The sequence below is a fragment of the Chiloscyllium punctatum genome, chromosome 17, assembly GCF_047496795.1.
Source record: "Chiloscyllium punctatum isolate Juve2018m chromosome 17, sChiPun1.3, whole genome shotgun sequence".
NCBI classification, from domain to species: domain Eukaryota; kingdom Metazoa; phylum Chordata; class Chondrichthyes; order Orectolobiformes; family Hemiscylliidae; genus Chiloscyllium; species Chiloscyllium punctatum.
In genome coordinates, this window is record NC_092755.1 from 14,665,534 (window position 1) to 14,688,137 (window position 22,604).

Consider the following 22,604-nt stretch of genomic DNA (forward strand, 5'->3'; position numbering starts at 1 on the left):
TTCAGAGCACTGCAGTGTCAGTGATGCCAGCCTTATGCAGTTCCAGAGTCAAGGAACTTGTCACCATGCGTTATCGTTCAATTCCCAGTGTACGGCACTCCATGTTCGACAGGCTATTTGGGCATCTTTGACAATATGTCGTTGGAAATTGTTCAAAAACAGAAATTGCTGATGATGTTGCAGCATCTTCTGGAGTGAATGCAGATATAAACTTGCAGGTCCATTGAATCTTCTACAAAGCTCTCTGTTTCTCCAGCAAATTTTAGTATTTTTATTTCCAGTATCGATCGCTATTTTTTAATTGAAAATTTGTTCTGTGCCCCTATTCATTTCTGGAGAAACTCAGCAGGTCTGTTAGCATCTGCAGAGACAGGGAAACAGAATTAGTGTTTCAAGTCTAGTGTGACACTTCCTCAGAACTCAAAATGATTGGAAAATGTGCTTTAAATCCCGAGCCAGAGTTGGGGAATGGGTGACAGGGGAAAGAGGGTGTGGCAAAAGATAAAAGAAGAATCTGTGAAACGGGTTTAAATTAAGATGCGATGAGGAAAGGGGTTCTCTCTATTGAGTGCAAGATAAGGAAGACACAAGCACAGAAGATCATTGGGAGGCCAGGTGGGGGAATGTTGACTATATGGTATTATATAGATCTGGCCATAGTTACGTTTTCATTGTCGAGAGCATCACCCCTGTTAGACAAATAAATTCAGGTGCGTGACTTGTTATTGGCACTAAATAAGCGTTTCATGCTGCCTCAGTATTGTAATATGGAGAAAAAACAAATAATAGTATGAAGTTTTGGCTGTGTATTGTTTTACTGTCATGTTTAATATAGTTTCAAATTTGCAGCACTTGTCTTTAAATGCTTGTTCTTGAAGTTAGTATCAGATGGAGTGTAGAAGGTTGTGGGCTGACATTATAGAAGTTTATGAAATCAAGAGAGGCATGCATCGGGTGAATAGCCAAGGGCTTTTCCACAGGAGGGGAGAGTTCAACCAGAGAAGGCATAGGTTTAAGGTGAAAGGGGGAAGATTTAAAAGGGACGCAGGGGCAGTGTTTTTATACAGAGTGGTACGGGTATAGAATGAGCTTTCAGAGGAAGAGTGGTAGATGCCAATATAGCTATAACATTTAAAACTCATTTGGACAACATACGAATGGGAAACATTTAGAGGCCTATGGGTCAAATGAAAGCAAATGGGTCTAGTTTCGTTTGGAAAACCTGGCCAGCATGGACATGAAGAATAGCCTCACGCAGTGTCAGTGTGGGTTTGTGAAAGGGAAATTATATTTTGCCCTGTAAGATCATGCAAAGATTTATGGAGATGCCTGGAAATATAACAAGCGGACTTGATAAAGGGGATCTGGTAGACAAGAGGCTTTTCAGAGATTTTCGACAGGGTATTACAAAATAAAAGATCTTATTCAAGCCGGAATCTCGTAGGATGACGGATAATGTATTAACATGCGATGATGACTGGTTAACACATAGAAATCGTTGAGTCAGGATTAATGGATCGTTATGATAAAGGTGTATCTATTGGATCACCACACATATCAGTCTGATGGCATCAGTTATTGCAATCTATACTGACAGCCTGAAGGAGGGATCTGAGTGCAATATACATCCGAGTTTGTGGAAGACACTGAGAACCAAAAGGCTGGCTGTTATTAAATGGAGAGGACTTCCAGAAAAGGAGGAGTGCAAAGTGATTGGAGTCTTCCTGAGTATGAAGCATAACGTCAGCATGCTGATGCAGCAAGTAACTAGGTTGGATCATTAACTGGCTTCCAGAGATGAAAGGGTTGAGTTATTCAGAATCTCTATAATAGTGAGGTGATTATTCATTGGGGTTTAAATGAATGAAGAGGGATACTGCTGAAATATATAAGATACAGAGCGGGCTTGAGAAGGTAGATGTTGAGAAGTTGCTCCCATTCCTGGGCAGAGTGCCGAACTCAAGGATAAAGATACCGAATAAGGAACATCGATTTCAATCTGAGATGCAAAGTGATGCCTTCTCTCAGAAGGTAGTGAATATCTGGAAATCCCTAACCCAGAGAGGTGTGGAAGAGATACAGGAGTCGGCAAGAAAGTGGAGTTGAGCCCTGGAGTAGATCATGCATGTTCTTATTTTATGACAGGGCAAGCTTGAGGGGCGAATGACCTACTTACGTTCCTATTTATTAATTTCACATGTTACGCTATTGGAAACTAACAGGTTATTTTCCTGGAAGTCATGTTGCACAATGTTGCATTCAGGGACAGCAGATGATTTGTTTAGGTTAACCGTAGGTGGGGTATGGGGGCTGTGTACCCAGCGTATCTAGCTCTGTAACATGACCCACATCTGGAACAGATGTTACAGAGAGGGGAAGCCTGGAAGGAGAGCTTGGGGGTGGGGGTCGGTTCCTGACCCAGCCTGGATTTTCCAAGTAGTTTTCCGAAACTACACCTCTCCATCGGAGTGGCCTCGATGTGCCTCTGTGAGCAGGTCTGAAGGGTTGAACGTAACATCAGAACATGGGGCTGAGGCACATGAGTGGGCCATTCAGCCCATTGACGCTACTCCACCAGGAAATAAGGTTGTGGTTCATCTCATTGTGTTCCCAGCTGCACTTTGCTGCCGATGCACTATTATTCCTGATTCACCTGTTTGTGGAAAATCATTTTATATTATATCGAAGCCAGCCTCGATATAATATAAAGATTCAGCCATCCCAAAATTCCAGGAAAGAGAATTCCCACTGTAATAAATTCCCACTTGGTGAATTTCCCCAAATTCCTGCTCTGACTGAGGTTGGAGGGTGTCACTGTTTCATTTTTATCCCACTCTTCCACTGCTCCCAACAAATTTAAAATGTAGCTTAAAAATGTATTGCTGGAAAAGCGCAGTAGGTCAGGCAGCATCAAAGGAGCAAAAGAATCGACATTTCGGGCATATGCCCTTCTTCAGCAATGAGGAGGGTGTGCCAAGCAGGCTAAGATAAAAGGTAGGGAGAAGGGACTTGGGGGAGGGGCGTTAGGAATACGGTAGGTGGAAGGAGGTTAAAGTGAAGGTGATAGGTCGGAGAGGAGTGGGGAAGAGAGGTCGGGAAGAAGATTGCAGCTCAAGAAGGCGGTACTGAGTCTGTGGGACTGAGAAAAGTTGGGGGGAGGGGAAATGAAGAAGCTGGAGAAATCTGCATTCATCCCTTGTGGTTGGACAGTTCCTAGGCGGAAGATGAGGCGTTCTTCCTCCAGGCGTCATGTTGCTACGGTCTTGCGATGGAGGACGCCAAGGACCTGCATGTCTTTGGCGGAGTGCGAGGGAGAGTTAAAGTGTTCAGCAACGGGGCGGTTGCGTTGGTTGGTGCGGGTGTCAAAGCGGTGTTCTCTGAAACGTTCTGCAAGTAAGCGGCCTGTCTCCCCAATGTATAGGAGGCCACATCGGATGCAGCAGATGCAGTAAATGATGAGTGTGGAGGTGCAGGTGAATTTCTGACGGATATGGAAGGATCCCTTGGGGCCTTTGAGGGAAGTGAGGGGGGAGGTGCGGACGCATGTTTTGCATTTCTTGCGGTTGTAGGGGAAGGTGCCAGGAGCGGAGGTTGGGTTGGTAGGGGGTGTGGATCTGACAAGGGAGTTGCGGAGGGACTGGTCGTTCCGGAACGATGATAGGGGTGGGGAAGGAAATATATCCTTGGTGGTGGGGTCTGTTTGGAGGTAGCGGAAATGATGAAGGATGATACGATGTATCTGGATGCTGGTGGGGTGGTAGGTGAGGACCAGTGGGGTTCTGTCCTTCTGGCGATTGGAGGGGTGGGGTTCACGGGCGGAGGAGCGGGAAGTGGAGGAGATGCGGTGGAGAGCATCGTCAACCACGTCTGAGGGGAAATGGCGGTCTTTGAAGAAGGAGGCCATCTGGGTTGTTTGGTATTGGAATTGGTCTCCCTGGGAGCAGATGCGGCGGAGACGAAGGAATTAGGAACATGCGATGGCGTTTTTACAAGGGGCAGGGTGGGAAGAGGTGTAATCTAGGTAGCTGTGGGAGTCGGTCCGTTTATAGTAAATGTCCGTGTTGAGTAGGTCGTCCGAGATAGAAATGGAGAGGTCTAGGAAGGGGAGGAAGGAGTCTGAGACGGTCCAGGTAAATTTGAGGTCGGGGTGGAAGGTGTTAGTAAAGTGGATGAACTATTCTCCTAGTAAACTTTAAATGTAACAAGGTTGGTGATATGGCCGATCATAAAGCTCTCAGACTGCGTCAGGTTCAGTGACAGGAACAAGTCAGGCAGATTTCTTTAGTCAGCCACAAATAGCTAATAGAACTGACGGATGTGCATGGTGGATATCTGGTTAGCACTGCTACCTCCCATCATCAAGGAGCTGCTTTCAATATAACATCAGGCGACGCTATGTGTGAAGTTTGAGCATTCTCTCTGCAGATTTCTGTGTGGGTTTCCTCCCAATGCTCCAATTTCCTCCAACAGTCCAAAGATCCGCAGCTTAGAGTGGATTAGCTATGATAAATTGCCCATCATGCCCAGGGATGTGTAGGTTAGGTAGGTTAGTCATGGGAAATGCAGGATTAACTGGATAGGGTAGGGGGGCAGGTCCAGTGGATGCTGTTTGGCGGGTCAGTGTGGAGTTGATGGATGGGATGTCTTACTTACACACTGTAGAGATTCTGTGAAAATGACAAGAAATTTAGACTATACCCAGTGGGTATCTGTCTGATCCACTCTCGTCTAGGTCTTGTATGTTTCAATAAGATCATCTCTCTTTCCAAGGGTGACCTGTTATATCCTTCATAATATAAGGTACTCATTCTGTAATGCGTGAAGTGAAACATCGCCAAACTGCTTCTAACGTAATTATATTCTTTCTCAGAGAAGGAGACAAAGAAAAAAATAATCTCACACTCAGATCTTGAGTTTTATTTTTTTTTCTCAGTGTTGTGGGTCTTTGTAACTCTCTTCCCCACAGAGCATTGGAGGCAGAGATATTGAATAATTTTGAGGCACAGACAGAAGGTTCATAAATAACAACAGTGTCAAGGATTATCAGTGATTGGCAATAATGTGCGGTATGGTGGTAAATGTAGACAGTGGTACCAAATGACACTGCTCCAGAACATCCTGGAATATAATTCGAAACGAAATGGTAATATCGATAAAATGTTAAGGGGGAAGCCCAGATGGTGGCGATCTGGAAGGTCTGTTTTACTGGGGTCTGCATCAGAGCATAGACAAAGTGGTTCTCTAACCCACCCCATCACAGCCAGTTACGTAACAATCAACACTAAAAAGAGCGATAGAATCTTTACTAATCCAATTTTGTCTAATGGAAATGACAAAACATGGGAAAGGATCGAGCAAGTCACAACACACAGTGCACCCGTCAGAAGCATTGAGCAGGCCTGAGGCTGTAGCTGCAACCCACTCTGCTCGTTCGTTAGACCCAGTTCCTCACCAGGCCTTGGTCACTGAGTTCACCAACTTAAGTGAAATGATTGAAGGCATGACTGAACAGAAGTCCAGCCGTGGCTAGAACCGCTCTCAGACGTGCTCCAAAACCATGAACAGCAACTAGACAGCCTTGGAAACAGAACATACAATGTCAAGTGCCGAGCTGCATTGACAGAAACCTCGATCAATTCCTCTCGGGAGGGGATCCTCCCCCTTGAAATACAGGTCCATACCTTAACTGAACAAGATGACCACCTCGAGAACAGGGACAGGATGAAGAATGTTCACATCGTAGATCTGCTGGGCCAGACAGCAGGTGGTCAGCTTTGATCTGGCTGCTGTGATTCCTTCACTTCGAAGCTGAAGTTCATTGGGTTACAGCACGGTGGTTAGACTCAGACCAACACCTTCCCCCTGTCCTTGTGCGGTTACATAGATACAGGAATAAACAAAGACTGATGGAAGCTCAGTGTGGTTTCCGATGGCTTTAATTCACGAGAGCTCCAGGATTATGTTCTTTTATGACTTTTCAGCATCGGTGATTCAGGAAAGAAAATCTTTTGATGATATCAAGAGAAGAGTAAGGGAACTCGGGATTCAGTATTCCTTAAGGTTCCCAGCGGTGCTCTGTATTGCTTTGAATGGATCAATGAACTCGTCTGATTCTCCAGAGAAAGAAAAAACTTTGTGGATATTTTAAAGAAAACTGGATGTTTAGATAATCATGTTTCTCCCTTAAAGAAATTTTGTTGGATTTTTCTGGTATTAACCAGTGTTAAATTATAGTCGGGGATGGGGAGAGTTCACACTTTTAACTTCTTCTTTAGTATGACTACTCGTTTTCTCTTTCTTTGCTTGTGTTGGAGGTGTGGCTCAAGCTGGAGGGAGTTACAAAGGTAGTTGTGATGACAAACTGCCGACCTAAGGACGGATGAAGCCTGGTTGTTGTTATTAATTGCCCTGAATGCCATATTGGTAGCGGGGAGAAGATAAAGTTTTGGGATATGTAAGCGCCCCCAATGGGCGGGGTAAATTTCGATATAAAGTGTCATTGGCACTTGGGATTTTGTTTCGTTCGTTGTTTTTTTTTATATGAGTTTAGCTTTGGAAAGTTTTGCGAGCTTGTTAGTTGTAGTAGTAATAGTTTATATCGTTTTTAGGGTCGCTGACTGTTTTATCATTAATGCTCAGCGATGTGTAATTCGATGTGAAACTCTCTCGAGTTCAAATGTTGCTGCAATGTGTTATGGATTATTATGTGGTTAAATGGTGTACCTGAAACATTTAGGGTAGTGATCTGCCAGTCAAGAGGAAAAATGTAATTTCTCGTCTTAAAATCAAAGAGGGTGGACGTTGTTCTATTGCAGGAGATGCACCGTGATGACAAGGAACATTTGATGTTACAGCAGGGCGGCTTTAATCGGGTTTATTTCGCGTCGTTTAATACTACGAGTAGGGGAAAAGTCAGAATGGATAGTAAGAATCTTCCATTTAAATTACTAGATTGTATTAAACACTCATGGAAGGATCATAATCCTCAAAGCCTTGAACTATGGGAATTAATACAGTATTTTGAATTGCCACCCAGTGCACCCGCTTAAAATCCTGGTCGATGCATTTCCCAAATTAAGTTATCTTGCATCGTGGCACATTATTGTACAGGATATTTCAACTGTCTTATGCACCCCACGGTGGACATAATGCCCAAAGGTGCCCAATATCCTCATTATAATGTACGGAATTAGTGGATTTGTGTGCAGAATCAGAGCTGGTGGATGTCTGGAGGCAGTTCTACTTCACAAGTAGAGATTTTATTTTCTTCTTGAACCCGCATAAATAGCTCAAGAGGGTTGATCTCTTCCCCATCCTTGAAACAATCTTAGATTCGGTGGCATCCTGCACAATTGGGAATATTACCCCAACATACCTGCCCCAGAAATGGGATAGAAGTCACATAAGATTATGTTGTTTGTCGATGAAGGTCTTATATTTTTGTCAAATCCCGCAATTTCGGCAGCTCACGTGATGCAATGCATTAATTCGCTCGTCGCCTTTTTGGGCTTTAAGATTAATTTTACAAAGTTGGAAGCCATACCTATGGGAGGCCTTAGGAAAATACCAGATTTTGAGGGTAAATCCTGTTGTCCTTTTAAATGGACGGTGGTGGGTGGGGCGGGGGGGGGAGGTTTCTCTATTTCAGTATATTCATTACATCCGTTTTTGATCATTTATTTAACATGAACTATGTCCATTTGTTTGAAAAATTAAACAAGACCTTCAAAGAAGGGAGGCACCTCCAATATCCTGGCTAGGTCGGATAGCTGTTCTTAAAATGAATGTCCTTCCTCATTTACTATAAGGTGTGAAAGCTTCCTTTGATGTTTCCCAGACAGACATTTAGGAAATTTTATGGCTGGTTAACTCTTTCATTTGGCACCATAAGCAACTCTCTATCAAGCTAACCAAATTTTAACTACCCCGCAGATTGTGGAGAGAGCTCCCAGATTAAAAGCTATGAATTCAGGTCTTTTTTATACCATGTTATTGCCTGGGCCTCTGAGGACTCGGCGTCAATAGGATTAGATATTGAACCCGCTCAGACAAAGTGAACCCTTATTGGTCTGCTGCTCTTAGACAAAATGAGAACATTTATGGAATTTTGTCATAACCCAATAATTATTAATACTGTTAAAGCATGAATGACAATGTATCGGATTGAGGGCAATACAGTCAAAACCATGTTTCTTACCCCTATAATTGGTATGCCGGGTTGTCATCCTGGGATAATGGATTCCAGGTTTAAACTGTGGGCAGCAAGGGGTGTGTCTTACTTGAGTGATTTAGAATTAGTAGAATCCTTACAGTGTGGATAAAAGCCCTTGGGCCCAGCAAATCCACTTTGGCGCTTTGAAGAGTAGCCTACCCAGACCCATTCCCGTACCATCCTATATTTCCCCTGACTAATGACCCAACCTACTCATCACTGAATACTATGGGTGATTTATCAATAATCAATTCATCTAACCAACACATCTTTGGACTGTGGGAGGAAACCCACACAGACAGGCCTAGAATATGTTAACTCCACACAGCCAGGCACCCAATGCCGGAACCAAATTCGGAACCCTGGTGCTGTGAGGCAGCAATGCTCACTACTGAGGCACCTCGTGCTATTTGAGGGAGAAACAATGATGTCATTTGATCAAATAACTCGTATGTATGGACTGGCTAGTAGAGACCTCTTCTCTTTCTTTTCCAGATCAGAGATTTGATTTAAAAAAACATTTTTACCAGACTCTTACAGATCCGATAGAGAGAAGAGGCTGCTTGTTGCTTAGAATACACTCTCCCACAGTACCCTTTATCATTAGTTGGAGAGTGTCCTCTTAGACAAGACTGTGCAGCTTTGTGATGTCTGCGAGAGAGAGTTGGGGGTTCAGGACACTTCGGAGCCATGGGAGGATATTTGTGAAAATGCTCGAAGAATTTCATCTGTAATAGGACCCTTTCCATGCAGTTGGAAATTCTTCATAGGGCCTATCTGACCCTAGATTATCTCCCAACATTCAAAATGGGATTATCTTCATCATGTCCGAAATGCAGAATGACTACAGGCACTCTTACTCATTGCATGTGGTCCTGCTGCAGGCTTCATATATATTGGAGCACTGTATCAGGTGTGATAGAGTGGGTCGAGGGGACTGAATTGGAGATGGACCTGGTTTCTCTTTTCCTGGGCCTGCCCAGGGTACTTTACACAGATGCACAAGTGAAAAAATATCCTTAGTTTCTGTGCTAGGAAAAGCATTCTGTTGTGTTGGATGTCTGAATCACCCCCCCCCCCCCACAAAAAAAAACAACCCAACCCCCTCCACCACCCCCCGCCCGGGTCTGTTGGGTCGTCGTAAGCTCTTCATGGAGAATATCCATTTGGCCTTTCTCACCAGCATGGTGCACCAAAAACAGAGATTTATATAAGACCATGGCAGACCTTTTTGAATTACCGTGATACAGGCTTATCTGCCACTCTCAGAAGGGCTTTTATACAGCCATGACGATATTATCTAATGAATCTTATATCCAAAGAGGAAGAATAATGAACATAAAAAGGGATATCAGCTAATGCTCTTGAAGAACGAGAGCTATCATTTTGTTACACTGAGCAGTATTATTTATTCATTATTTACTCTTAATTTTTGTTTTTCTTCTGTCCATTTCGTGTTTTTAACTTGTTTTGTATGTACATGCACATGGGTGCAATTTTGATCAGTTACTTGAGTTGTGTTGTTATTGGTTCATTATATTATTAAAATTCTCTTTTTCAATAAAGATATTTTTAAAAGTACTAAAATGCTAACATTGATAGAATAGAGTCCCAAAGAACTCTCATTAGACAGTCCACTCATGGTGGTTTATCCTGAGGGTCACCACATCTCGGGTGATGGGGTGAGGCTGAGAGAGCGTCCCCTTCTTGGTAACCTCTGTCAGTGTGAGGAACTGAACCTGCGCTGTTGAACTCCCTCTAAATCACAAACATGCCGTCCAGGCAACTGAGTGGGAGACTGTGTAACTGTTACACACAGAAACAGTCACAGACAAAGGGCAAGAGAAACACTCATAACAAGGAAAGTGGTACAGTTCAGATAACGGATATAACATTTATGGAGTATTGTCATAACCCAATAATTATCAATACTGTTAAAGCATGAATGATAATGCGTCACATTGAGGGCAATACAGTCAAAACCATGTTTCTTACCCGTATAATTGGCATACTGGGTTGTCATCCTGGGATAATGGATTCCAGGTTTAAACTGTGGGCAGCAAGGGGTGTGTCTTACTTGAGTGATTTAGAATTAGTAGAATCCTTACAGTGTGGAAAAAAGCCCTTGGGCCCAGCAAGGGTAAAAACATTCTCTGCTCGAAATTGTATTTTATAACAAGACATATTTAGAAGTTGTTTTTGGTTTAATATCATTATGGTGAGTCAACTGAAATAACCAGAATTACACAGTATGATTGGATATCTATAACCATAAAATGAAAGTATATTTTTGTTTGGTCTGTGTAAAGCATGCTGACTGTTGCATGAAAATATACAGTTGATGGAATATACTGTTAGGAGAGTGCGTTCCATCGGAAATGCCCTCAAACAGGCGCTTGAAGAAAATTGGGGTAAAAGTGCCTGAGTGCCGTCTGGACAGTGACAGGAACGCAGAGGGTTGAATGACTGAAAGCTCCAGTATCTGAGAAAAGCACCAGATCAGCTGGGAACTTATTAAATGCTAGAGCACATTTGAAGGGCTGAATGGCCTCAACATGGTTTGAAATATGTGTGATTTGGAAAAGTGCATCTCTACTCCTTCCTCTTATGTGGTTATACACTGGGGCACTGCCATTTTCCTGAAAGTGGGCATTATTTGGAACACTATCTGGAACATTCCATATTCGGTGTTCTCCAGAATATTCTCTAACTGTGTTGGGGGGTATTGCAAAGGCGAGAGAGAGAGAGAGCAAAGCTGTTGCATGCGGCAGTGAGAGTGGTGGAGCATGAGCCTTGGTCGTGCTATAACAGATATACAGTGAGTGTGAGGGAGCAGAGAGAATACAGAGACCAATTACCCTGACAGACCGGGGAAGGTTATTGATGCTTGTCCTGTTTTGCTGGACATTTCTTCAGGCCGCAGATGCTACACTGAATTTGGTGGTGAGCACAGACCATGCTCGGTGGGTCTGGTGGTATGGCCTCCTCTGGGCAGGCAATGGCCCCGCTCTGCACTAGCCCATCCACTATGCACACCATGCACCGTCAACAAACTATCTGCCATGCTCGGGGTAAACTGTACAGGGCAGCTCCAAACTGAGAAAGCTCAGCCGTATGCCCCTTGGCCTTTTAAAGATGGCACCAGTGACAAGGAACACGGAATATCTCGGGAAACCCTGGCGACTATGAGTACCTCCAATCATGATGGATGGGAGAATCGGGCTGGCATTCAATGAGAGCTGGGTGGGGTGCGTGGTATTTAATGAGGTGAGTTCGATAAGATAGCACCAGGAAACTAGCTCAGCTTCGCACAGACAATCCCTCTGTCACACTCAATGAAAATGACACTGAGACAAATTCCTGTTTTATACAGTTCAATGAGCCGAAGACTCTGCTGTCCTCACTCCCAATTACAAAGTTGCAGAACAAATGCTCATTCAAAACTCCCCATCGCCTGAACTCACAGCATTATTCCATTCACTCATAATTCTTCATAAGACTGACCCGTGTTGCATGATACTATCGAAATGTCTTCATATCAGCATTCTAAAACCTGTGAACATATCTTTCCATGACACTTTTTCTCAGTCTGTCCCTCTCTGTCTCTATCCTGAAACACACGTAATTACAGTCATACATTTCTACTGCATGGAAACAGGCCCTTCGGCCCAGCTGGTAGATGCCAACCAAAATGTGCATCCACACTCACCCCATTTCCCTGCCCTTGCTCCTTTCCTATCCATGTATTTATCCAAATACCTTTTTAATGTTGTTATTGTACCCATCTCAAACACTTCCACTGGCAGCTCATACCAAAGGCTAAACACAGTCTATGTAAAAACGTTGACCCTCAGGTTCCTTTTTATTTTTGTCCTCTCCAAACATTAACAGATGTCCTCTAGTCCTTGGTTTCCAACCTTGCAAAAAAAAATTGAAATATCCACCCTATGCATGGTTCTCATGATTTGATAAGAGGTACACTTCTATATAATCCCCCTCAGTTTTCTACGCTGTAAAGAAATATGTTCTAACCTGTCCAACTTCTCCCTATAACGCAGACCCTTTAGCCCAGGAAACATCTTTGTAAATTTCTTGTACATTCTTTCTCGTTAATAATATCCTTTCTAGGTCAAGGAGAACAAACCTGAACACAATACTCCAACTGCAGCCTCACCAACATCCTGTACAACTGCAATATAACGTCCCAACTTCTATATTCAATGCCCTGATGTAGGCCAGTGTGCCAACAGCCTTCTTCACTGTCCTGTATATCTGCGACTCAAATTCAGACAACCATGCACCTGATTTCCAACATCCTTTTGTTCCACTACACTCCTTAAGGCCCTCTCATTCACCATTAAACTCCCACCTGAATTTGACTTTCCAAGATGAAACATGTTGCATTTATCTATATTAAACTCCATTTGCTATTTCTCAGCCCACTTCCCCAGCTGATCAAGGTAGTGCTGCAATTTCTGATAATGTTCCTCACTGTAAATAATACCTCCTATTTTCGTGCCATCTGCAAACTTACTAACCTGCATTGTGCACTCTCGTCTAAATCATTGATCTAGATAACACACAGCAATGGAGACAGTACCGACCCCTGAGGCACTCCACTTGTCACAGGCCTCCAATCCGACAAGCATACCTCCACCATAGCCATTTGCTTTATAATGTCAAACCAACTGCGTCACCAAATTGCCAGCTTACCTGAGAGTCTGTGCAATCTAACCTTCTAGAGCGGCCTTTCATGTGGAATCTTACGAAAGGCCTTACTGAAATCCATATAGATTATGTTGACCGCCCTGCCCTCGACAATTTTCCTGGTCACTTCCTCAAAAAACCCTAATAAAATTTGTAAGGCATGATCTTCCACGCACAAAGCTATGCTGACTGCTCCAAGTCAAATTCTGTCTTTCCAAATGCATGCATATCTTGTACCTCAGAACCTTCTCAAGTAGTTTACTGCAAACAGATGTGAAGCTTACTGGTCTGTATTTCCCAGGCAATTATTTGCAGCCCTTCTTGAAGAAGGGCACTATATTTGTTACCGCCCAGTCTTCCAGAACCTTGGCCCCTGTCTTCTCTCACCTCTTGCAGTGCTCTTGGATATATCTGTTCAGGACCGAGAGATTTATCTGACTTTGTGCATTCTAATATGTCCAGCAGCACCTCTACTGTGATTTCGACAGTACCAAGATATGACAATTAACCTCCCAAAGGTCACAGGACTTCATGTCTTTCTTCATGGTAAACACAGAGGGGAAATTTAGGACCTCAACCATCTCTTGTAGTTTTACACATGCGTGCCTATTTTGGTTTTTAAGGCGTCCTATTCTGTCTCTAGTTGTTCTTTTTCTTTACTATAGTGAATTTGGGTTCACTCTAATCGTCTCAGCCAAGGCTATCTCATACTCCCTTTTCGCCTTCCTGATTTCCTTCTTCAGTAAACTCCTGTATCCCCTGTGTACCTCCAGGGATGCCCTTGATCCCAGCTCCCTGTACCTGAACCACGCCTCCTTTTTGCTGGCTAGAGCCTGAATATCTCTTGTCATCCAGGGTTTTCTCTTCAAGCCTCACTTTCTCTTCACCCTCACAGGAATATATAAACCTTGAACTCGAGCTATCTCACTTTTACAGCCCTCCCTCGTGCCCGACATCCTTTTACCTGAAAACAAACTACTCCAATTAACACTGCAATCCTCTGTCTAATTCCAACAAAATATGCCTTGCCCCAGTTTAGAACTTGAATCTGTGGACCAATTTTGTCCCTCCCATAACTATTTTAAAATTAATACAACGCCAGTCACTTTTCCCAAAATACTCCCCCACTTTACCACCGTCACCTATTTCCCAACAGTAGGTCGAGTGTGTCCCTTCCCTTGTCGGATCCTTTATATACTGTTTGGGAAACTTTCTTGAACAAACTTAAGAAATTACGTTCCATCGAAGTTCTTAACTATCTGGATGTCCCAGTCTATGTTAGGAAAATTTAAATCACCTATTATGACAATCCTAATACTCCTGCTACTCTCACCAGTTTCCCTGCATATTTGTTCCTCTAATTCCCATTGATGATTTGGAGGCAACTAACCCCCTCTTCCTTCCTTGTACCATTCACAGAACCTCATCGGATAATATCTCAGTTATTTCATCTTTAAATACTTGTGGGATACTCGCCTTAATCAGAACTATTGGTGTTTCAACTGTTTTCATTTACATCTCTCCCTTGCAATGATTTTCACATCAAAACTTGTCAAGGTACAGTGGCGATCTGGCGCTGTAACTGGATGGGAGCTGCACATCCTGTCACTTCCAGCAAGTTTCCCCACACTGGGCAGTGATCTAACACAGTGTTACCGAAAACTAGAACAACCTGTGTTTATATATGAATAAACCAGTGGGGTCTGCACATCTCCCCACGCTGGACATTTATCCCAGGAATATGGATCAAGTATTGGTGTGGGCTGCACAGAGTTCCATTCTGGATATTGTTGGGTTGCATTCAGCAGTACGCTAGCCATATCTACACAGTGCTCCATCCCTAATGTATTATGGATGGGCTGTTTATGTGAGTTTGATTGCGAATGTGAGAGAACTAAACATCTGACTATACCTTTATTTTATGTTTTCATTCTTGTTATTGGACCCTTCAAATCCTGACTCATCCTTAGACCCGACCATCTGGATGAGTGATGGTGACTATTGTTAAAGCATCTGGGTCTGCAACATGACCAACAAATAGAGCAGAGGCTGCAGAGAGTACAGTCTCCGTAAAATGGAATGAGGAAATCACAGTCTGATCAGCCGTGGTCTTAGTGAATGGTGGGGCAGGATTAAATGGACCACTAATGCAACTTGTTCATGTATTTATGTTTGTTCCAAGCAAACTCCTCTTCTCTCCAAATGTCCCATACTGGTGGGAAGTGAGGCACCTCCTTCTGTTCCTGTGTAACAGGATCCTGGGGCCTCACTAGCCTCCAGATTTCCCTGTGGCCCAGTTTCGAACAGTTGAGTGACGGCCTCCTGTTCCTTTTCCTGTTCCCCTGTCCCAGTCTCAAGCAGTTGAGTGACTCCCTCCTGTTCCCATGTCCCAGTCTCGAGCAGTTGAGTGACTCCCTCCTGTTCCTGTGTCCCAGCCTCGAGCAGTTGAATGACTGCCTCCTGTTCCTGTGTCCCAGTCTCAAGCAGTTGAATGACTGCTTCCTGATCCCAAGTCTGTGAATATGGATGTCCTCCTCCTGCTCCTGAGTAACAGGCTCCAATAGCTCTGTGCTCACCTCCTGCTCCTGTGGAATGGAACTGAGGGACTGAATGGCCTCTTCACATTCTTTACAGCTTCTGTTGACTAAAAGCAATTCTCCTGATTCTGTAAATCACCATCAAAATCTGAATGATGTATTTTTGTATTTTGCTCTCAGTAATTGAGCAAACAATCTGACTGACAGAATTCAGAAGCTGAGTAGCCTCCTCCTGTTCCTGTGTTATACACTCAAAAGGCATTAGAGTCTCAGAGCTGTACAGTACAGAAAACGATCCTTCAGTCCGGTCGTCTATGCCAAACCAAATATCCTAAATAAATCTCGTTCCCCTTGCCAGCATTTGGCCCATTTCCGTCTGAACATCTCTCCTGCATGTATCCATCCAAATGCCTTTTAAATGGTGTAACTGTACCTGCCTCCACCACTTCTTTTGGCTGTTCAATCCATACACGCAGCAGTCTCTGTGTGAAAATGTTGCCCCTCATGTCCCTACTTAAATCTTTCCCCTCTCACCTTAAACCTTTGTCTTCTAATTTTGGACTCGCCTATCTGGGAAAAGACATTGACTGTTTACCTTATCTTTGCCCCTCATGATTTTATAAACCCCTTTAAGGATCCCCCCCAGCCTCAACACTTGAAAATAGCCCCAACCTATCCAAACGCTCCCTGTAACTCTAACCCTCCAACACCTGCAACATTCTTTTAAATCTCTTCTGTACCCTTTCGAGTTTGACAACATCTTTCCGACGGCAGGGAAACTGGAATTAAAGGCAATATTACAAAAGTGGCCAAACCAATGTCCTGTACAGATGCAACGCGTCGTGAAAATGTTTAGACACAAAGCACGGACCAATAAAGGGAAGATCACCAAGTGCCTTCTTCACTACACTGTTTACCTGTGACAGCACTTTCAAGGAACGGAGAACCTGAACCACAAGGTGACACAGTAGCTCAGTGACTAGCATTGCTGCTTCAGAGCGCAGCGATCTGGGTTTAACTCCATCCTTGAATGACTGCCAGTGTGGAGTTTGCACATTCTCCCCGTCTCTGAACGAGTTTCCTCCGGATGTTATGTTTTCCTCCGACAGTATAAAGACATACAGATAAGGGTAGATCGGCCATGCTAAATTGAGTAAAGTACCCAGGGATGTGCAGGCGAGGTGGAGTAGCCATGGGAAATGCAGGTTCAGAGGGATAGGGTAGGGGTTTGTCTAGAGGGATACTGTTTAGAGGGTCGGTGTGACCTCGATGGGCCGAAAAGCCTGTTTCCTCACTGTAGGGGATTCGATAACTTCTATGGAATTCTCCTTGATTGGCAGCTAACGAATGGACCCTACCTACATGTCTTGCCTTGATATGTCTTGCCAAAATGCTACACCTCACATTTAACTAAAATAAACTCCATCTGCCACTCCTCGGTTCACCTAAACAAAGTCCCATTGTGGTCTGAGAGATCGTTCATCACTGTCAACAACACCAACAAATTTGTTATTATCTACAACCTTACTGACCATACTTCATATACTCAAATGTAAATGATTTGTATCAGTGACAAAAAGCAGTGGACCCACTATTGATCTTTGCGGCACGCCACTGGTCTCAGGTCTCCAAGTTTAATGAACAAATGTCACTGTCACGCCCTGTCTCCAATATTCAAGAAAAGTTTGGACCTAAATGGCGAGTTCTCCCTGGATCCCAGCCAGTCTAACCTTGCTAACCAGTCTACCATGTAGACCATTTTGGTTTTCTTACTGAATTCCATAAAGACAACATCCACTGTCCTGTCTTCATCAATCATCTTCATCACTTCCTCAAAAGATTACACCGAGTCAGTGAGACGTGATCTCCAATGTACAAAGCCCTCTTCAGTCCTTGTCTTTCCAAATACATATCGATCTTTTTCCTCGAAATCCCCTCCAACAATTTAATCACCATTGACGTCATGCTCACCGATCTATAGTTACCTGTTTTTTTTCTTTACTTTCTTAAATAATTGCACTATGTTAGCAGCCCTCCAGTCTTTTGACACCTCACCTGTGAAAATCAATGTTACAAATATATCAGCAAAATGCATAAGCAATCTATTTCCTAGCTTCCCGCAAACATCTGGGATACAACTGATCAGGTCCCAGGGATTAGTTCACCTTTATGTGTTTTAAAATGTCTAACACCTCCTTGTAATATAGACACTTTTCAAGGTATCATTGCATATTTCTTCATTCTCTCGCTCTTGTAACCTCCTCCACATTAAATACTGAGGAGAAATACTTGTTTAGTATCCCTCAAATTTGTTGTGGTTCCATAAATAGGTAGCCTTACTGATCTTTAAGGGGCCCTATTGTCTCCCTAGTTAATCTTTTGCCATTGAAGGATTTGTAGCATTTGTTCAATGCCTCATTAACCCAATTTCTAAAGCAATCTCTTGTCCACATTTTCCTGGCCCGATTTCCCGATTGATGATACACTTGCTGCCCTTATACACCTCTCGGGATTCACTTGATCTCAGCTCTGTTTACCTGACATATGCCTCCTTCCTTACCTTGACCATAACATCAATATATCTAGCCATCCAGCACTCCCTGCACCCACCAGCCTTGCCCCTCTCACTAATAGGAACACGTTTGCTCTGGACTCTCTGAAACCAAGTTTTGATGAACTTGCATTTTCCAACCATCCCTTAACCTGTGAATAGGATATCCCAATCTGCCTTTCACAGGGCTCACCTAACACTTTCAAAATTGGCCTTGTTCAAAGTTAGAACTTTAATGTTGACATCAGGTATTTCCGATTCCATAATTAATTTAAAACTAATATTTATGCATAACAAACTTGAAAGTTAAATAAACACTTCCTGTGCCTCTATAACGTGCTCGAGAGACTGAATAGGCTCCTCCTGTCCCTCTGTATTACAGTGGAAATGCTGTCCCTCTGTAATAGACCCAAGAGGCTTAATGGCCTCCTCCAGTTCTTCTAAACACACTCGAGAGGCTGCACGGCCTCCTCCTGTCCCTGTGTAACAGATCCGAGACACAGCAACCTGTGGATTACGAGCAGCCGGTAAACTGTATCTAATGGAGACCCATTCCTTTTCAGTTACAGAATCACAAATAACACAATGTACTCCAGGTGCCCTCTCAGTGACACCTCATACAGCTTCAGCGACATATCTCTTTGTTTTGAATGATTCTGTTGGCAAAATGTGCCAATATTCCAACTTTCCACCTCTTCAAGTAGCAACAGGTTAATATGGGCTGAATGGCCTTCTCCTATCCCTCTGTAAGGGGCCCATAGGGACAGAATTGCTTTGGCCTGTTACTGAGCAGCAGTCTCAATGTTCTGTCTCAAGGTTATGAAAGAATTTGAAAACAGGGCATTAAAACCAGGAGTAGCCTCACACTGGTCAATAAGTACCGTACTTTGTTTCAGGTATCTAGAAACTTGCCCACCTGACATTTTTTTTTCTGCAGCAGATCTGTCATTTTATAACTGCCTATTTTCATAAACAGAGTGGAACATATATCGACCGCTGCAGTGTTCTGTTAATACTCTCATATACAAGGGGAAAAAACATTAAAAATATTGAAAGATTTATGGTCCATCCCTCAGCAACCTTATCCATTCCATCCAAAACCAGTAAATGAAAAGTGATGTCTTGAATTGGTTAACTGGGCCTGTTTGTTCAGTGACTGTGATTAATGCCAATCTCCATGGATTCTAATTATCTCAGTGGAAGCTTTCCATCTTTTAATGATAAATGGGCTCCGTTCAATGTGTCAACCCATAACATGAGCGGGAGCATCACTGACAGCACTGACAGGGATCAGCAGATCCAGAGAGAGGGGAGGAGAGATCAGAATCTGAGAACATTAGACTGGAATGTTCCAACAATGGATCAGAATCTGAGAACATTAGACTGAAATATTCCAACAATGGATCAGAATCTGAGAACATTAGACAGGAATATTCCAACAATATACAGGAGCTTCTCCGATTATGTTTGTTTTCTTTCTGAATTTGATTGGATGTCATTATCATTGCGGATCTATTTCGCTCTTTTCATTATTCAATACTTTTATTATCCATTCCTGGCTATCGTTGGTGTTCCTGGTGAGTGTCACTATCCAGATTTTGTTTTCTATCAACAAGTTATGAGTGCATTATTGTTATTTCATATTGTCTACACTTCCTGCCACTGTTATTGTTCCTGTTGAATCTCACAATCCAGATATTCACTCTACAGACCACTACTAACTGCATCAATGAAGGTGTTCAATTACTGTCTCGCTCTCTGCTCTGGCAGTGTTACTCACGGGTCTCTGTGTTGAACTATTCAGTTTCAGGGGAGAACCACAATGCATTGTCTCATTGCCTTTACTGTTAAGAGCATGGAGGTCACTTTCTACTCTTCTGGTTACAAACTCCACTTCCTTCCATTGTTTCCATCCCATTCCTGGCCAATATCTGCAGGTCACAACTGTGGGAGATCCTTTTGACAATGAGCTGATTCTTGACACCATACCCTGAACATTTCGAACTTGAAATACTCACCACTCCAGAATATATCTCACTGGTTTATTCCATCTGCTGTTTGAACCTTGAGCTATGAAATACAATCTTAATGAAGCCAATAATCTGCTGCTGACACTCCCGGCTTCAAACCTGCCGAAGCAAATCTGATTCGAACTCACACCAAACTCCCATCCATCTGTCATTCATGTGCACGCCGATGTATATTGCTGTTGTGTCTGGCAATGCCTTTATTTTAACATTCTCAAACACTTTATCTCATCTGTCCATGAAACTTCCCTCGTTCTCTCTATTGATAAACAAAAAGCCTGTTGTTCGTATTTAAAATTTTTTTCTCCATGTGCGTTCCTTCTCAAACAATGAGTTTCGCATTCAAACACGCCTATCGCGCACACTCTCTCAGTCTCTGATGAACACACAGAGAGAGCAAACCTTCCAATTATCGGCAGTTATCTGTTGCGAGGATCGTTAGCATATGTTAGTAAAGTTTGCAATACTCTCTATGCTGTGCAGATAGTGCAGTTTACTGAGCAACACACGAGCATGCTCTGCACAGCTCTCCATGCTGGGCTGTCATCTTGTCCCAGTTTATGTTGTTTGTGGTGTTCTGAGAAGCAGATTGAGAACTTGATGTAACAAACCATTTCAGCTGATCTGACAATGTCTTTATTCAATGTTCTCATTCCTGTAATTTTACTCTCGAAGATCTCACTTCGCCAGTTAGTCCCACTGCCCTGACGTTTTCCATATATTTCCACAACATCTTTTCAGTTAATTAACTGTCTGTTTCTGTCTTTAATGTGAATCTCTTGTCCCTTTCTTTCTTTCCCTGGCCTTGGGTTTTGGCCTCCCGATTGAATCGAGTGCTGGCATTGTGTAGCTCAGAAATAATGAAATGGGGTGTGTCAAGCTGTTTTTCACTTCCTGGTATGTCCCATGTGATGGTCCATTGACAGGCGTGTTTCAGAAGTTATGAGAAACAACCTTGTAACTTGGTCTGTACCTGTGGCTATCGCTCTCAGGTGACCATGCGATCAGTAACAAAAGGAAGCCCACTGAGTAAAGGACCACGCATATAAATTGCCTGACAATGCTGCCACTTTTTAAATAAAAGGTTATTTTCTCCTTTTTTTAGTAAGAGGGCTTAAAGGCAAAACTTCCTACTGAAAACGGCTCAAGTAAATAACTTTTGGGGCTTTTAGGGTTTTCAAATAAATAGCAGTAACAATGGCCAGCTGGCACAGACCAGGATTTCTAGTTTTTTTATATATTGTAGCTATAACAATCACCAGGTGCTTGGGGTCCCAGAAGGGTTGTAAGTTTCAGTAAATTATCCACAGCTGCTATTCTCTCTGGAACCTCACTTGATGGTGTTTCCTCCTGGATTGGAGAACTGTATGCAAGAATGCATGTCTGAATGTTCCTTTTTGCCAAGGGATGTGTTTATGGGATGTTGATATATTGGAACAGTTCATTAGTAGAAGGTACTGTATCCATTATTCGGTAAAGATCGCCAATAGAAAAATTATTCTAAATTCATCTTCATTTCTAATTGGATTTTCATTAGAGTGTTTACATATATTGTATTTTGCTTAATGGTGAGTGGTTTGAATAGTTTGACATCTGGAACACCCAACTCACATCTACCTTTAAAATAAGGAAAGGTTGGCATCCAACCTACCTTCTTTAAACAGTTTGAGACAGTCTGGTTCGACGATAGCAAACTGTGGACTCTTGTCCGGTTCTAAATCGATAATACCAAATTGGGTTTAGAATTTGCAAACAGGCCATTCTCCCCAACAAATCCATACCGATCCTCCGAGGAGTAACCTACCCAGACCCATTCCTCTATCCTATTATTACACATTTACCCCGACGAAGGCAACTAACCCACACATCCCTGAAAAATATGAACAATTTATCATGGCCAATGCACCTGACATGCACATCTTTGGATTATGGGAGGAAACCAAATCATCCAGAATAAGCTCATGCAGACATTGGAGAGTATGCACCAGGAGGCTATTGGGTTCAAAGGTCGCGTATGGTAGTTGATAGTCTCTTTTTTCTGGATGTTGATTTCGGTTGGTTTAAACAGTATTTTGTATCTAAAGATTCAGTCATTAAGAGTTCTCTGGGTGTTGAAAAGTGAAGTTGGCGGTTTTACAAAAGGGAATGACGGTAAAGCTTTAGGAATTGACCAACAACCTGGAGTTGGGGTTGCGATTGTCTGTGAGAAAATGAGAGATAATTACAGCTATAGATCGGCAATTACGTTTCGTGGAACCGCCATCAAACTCTTTGGAAATGGCTGGAATTCAATTTGAAATGATGGTCTTTGAACCTGAGAAGGAATTGAAAGAGGTTGAATTATGATGAAAAGTAGAAATAAAAGAAAAGGAAACGAAGAAGAAAGAAAGAAAAGGACAGAAGAAAAGCAGAGAGTTTCAACTTAAAGAGTTAGCAATTAGAGGGGAAAGTTGATACAGAAGGCGGAGATGAAGGTAGAATGTCGGTGGGATGAGGAGGATAGTGCGGTTGAGCAACCCTATTGTAACCAATGGCCTAAAGAGGTTCTGTTTAAATGCATCCAGGCATTC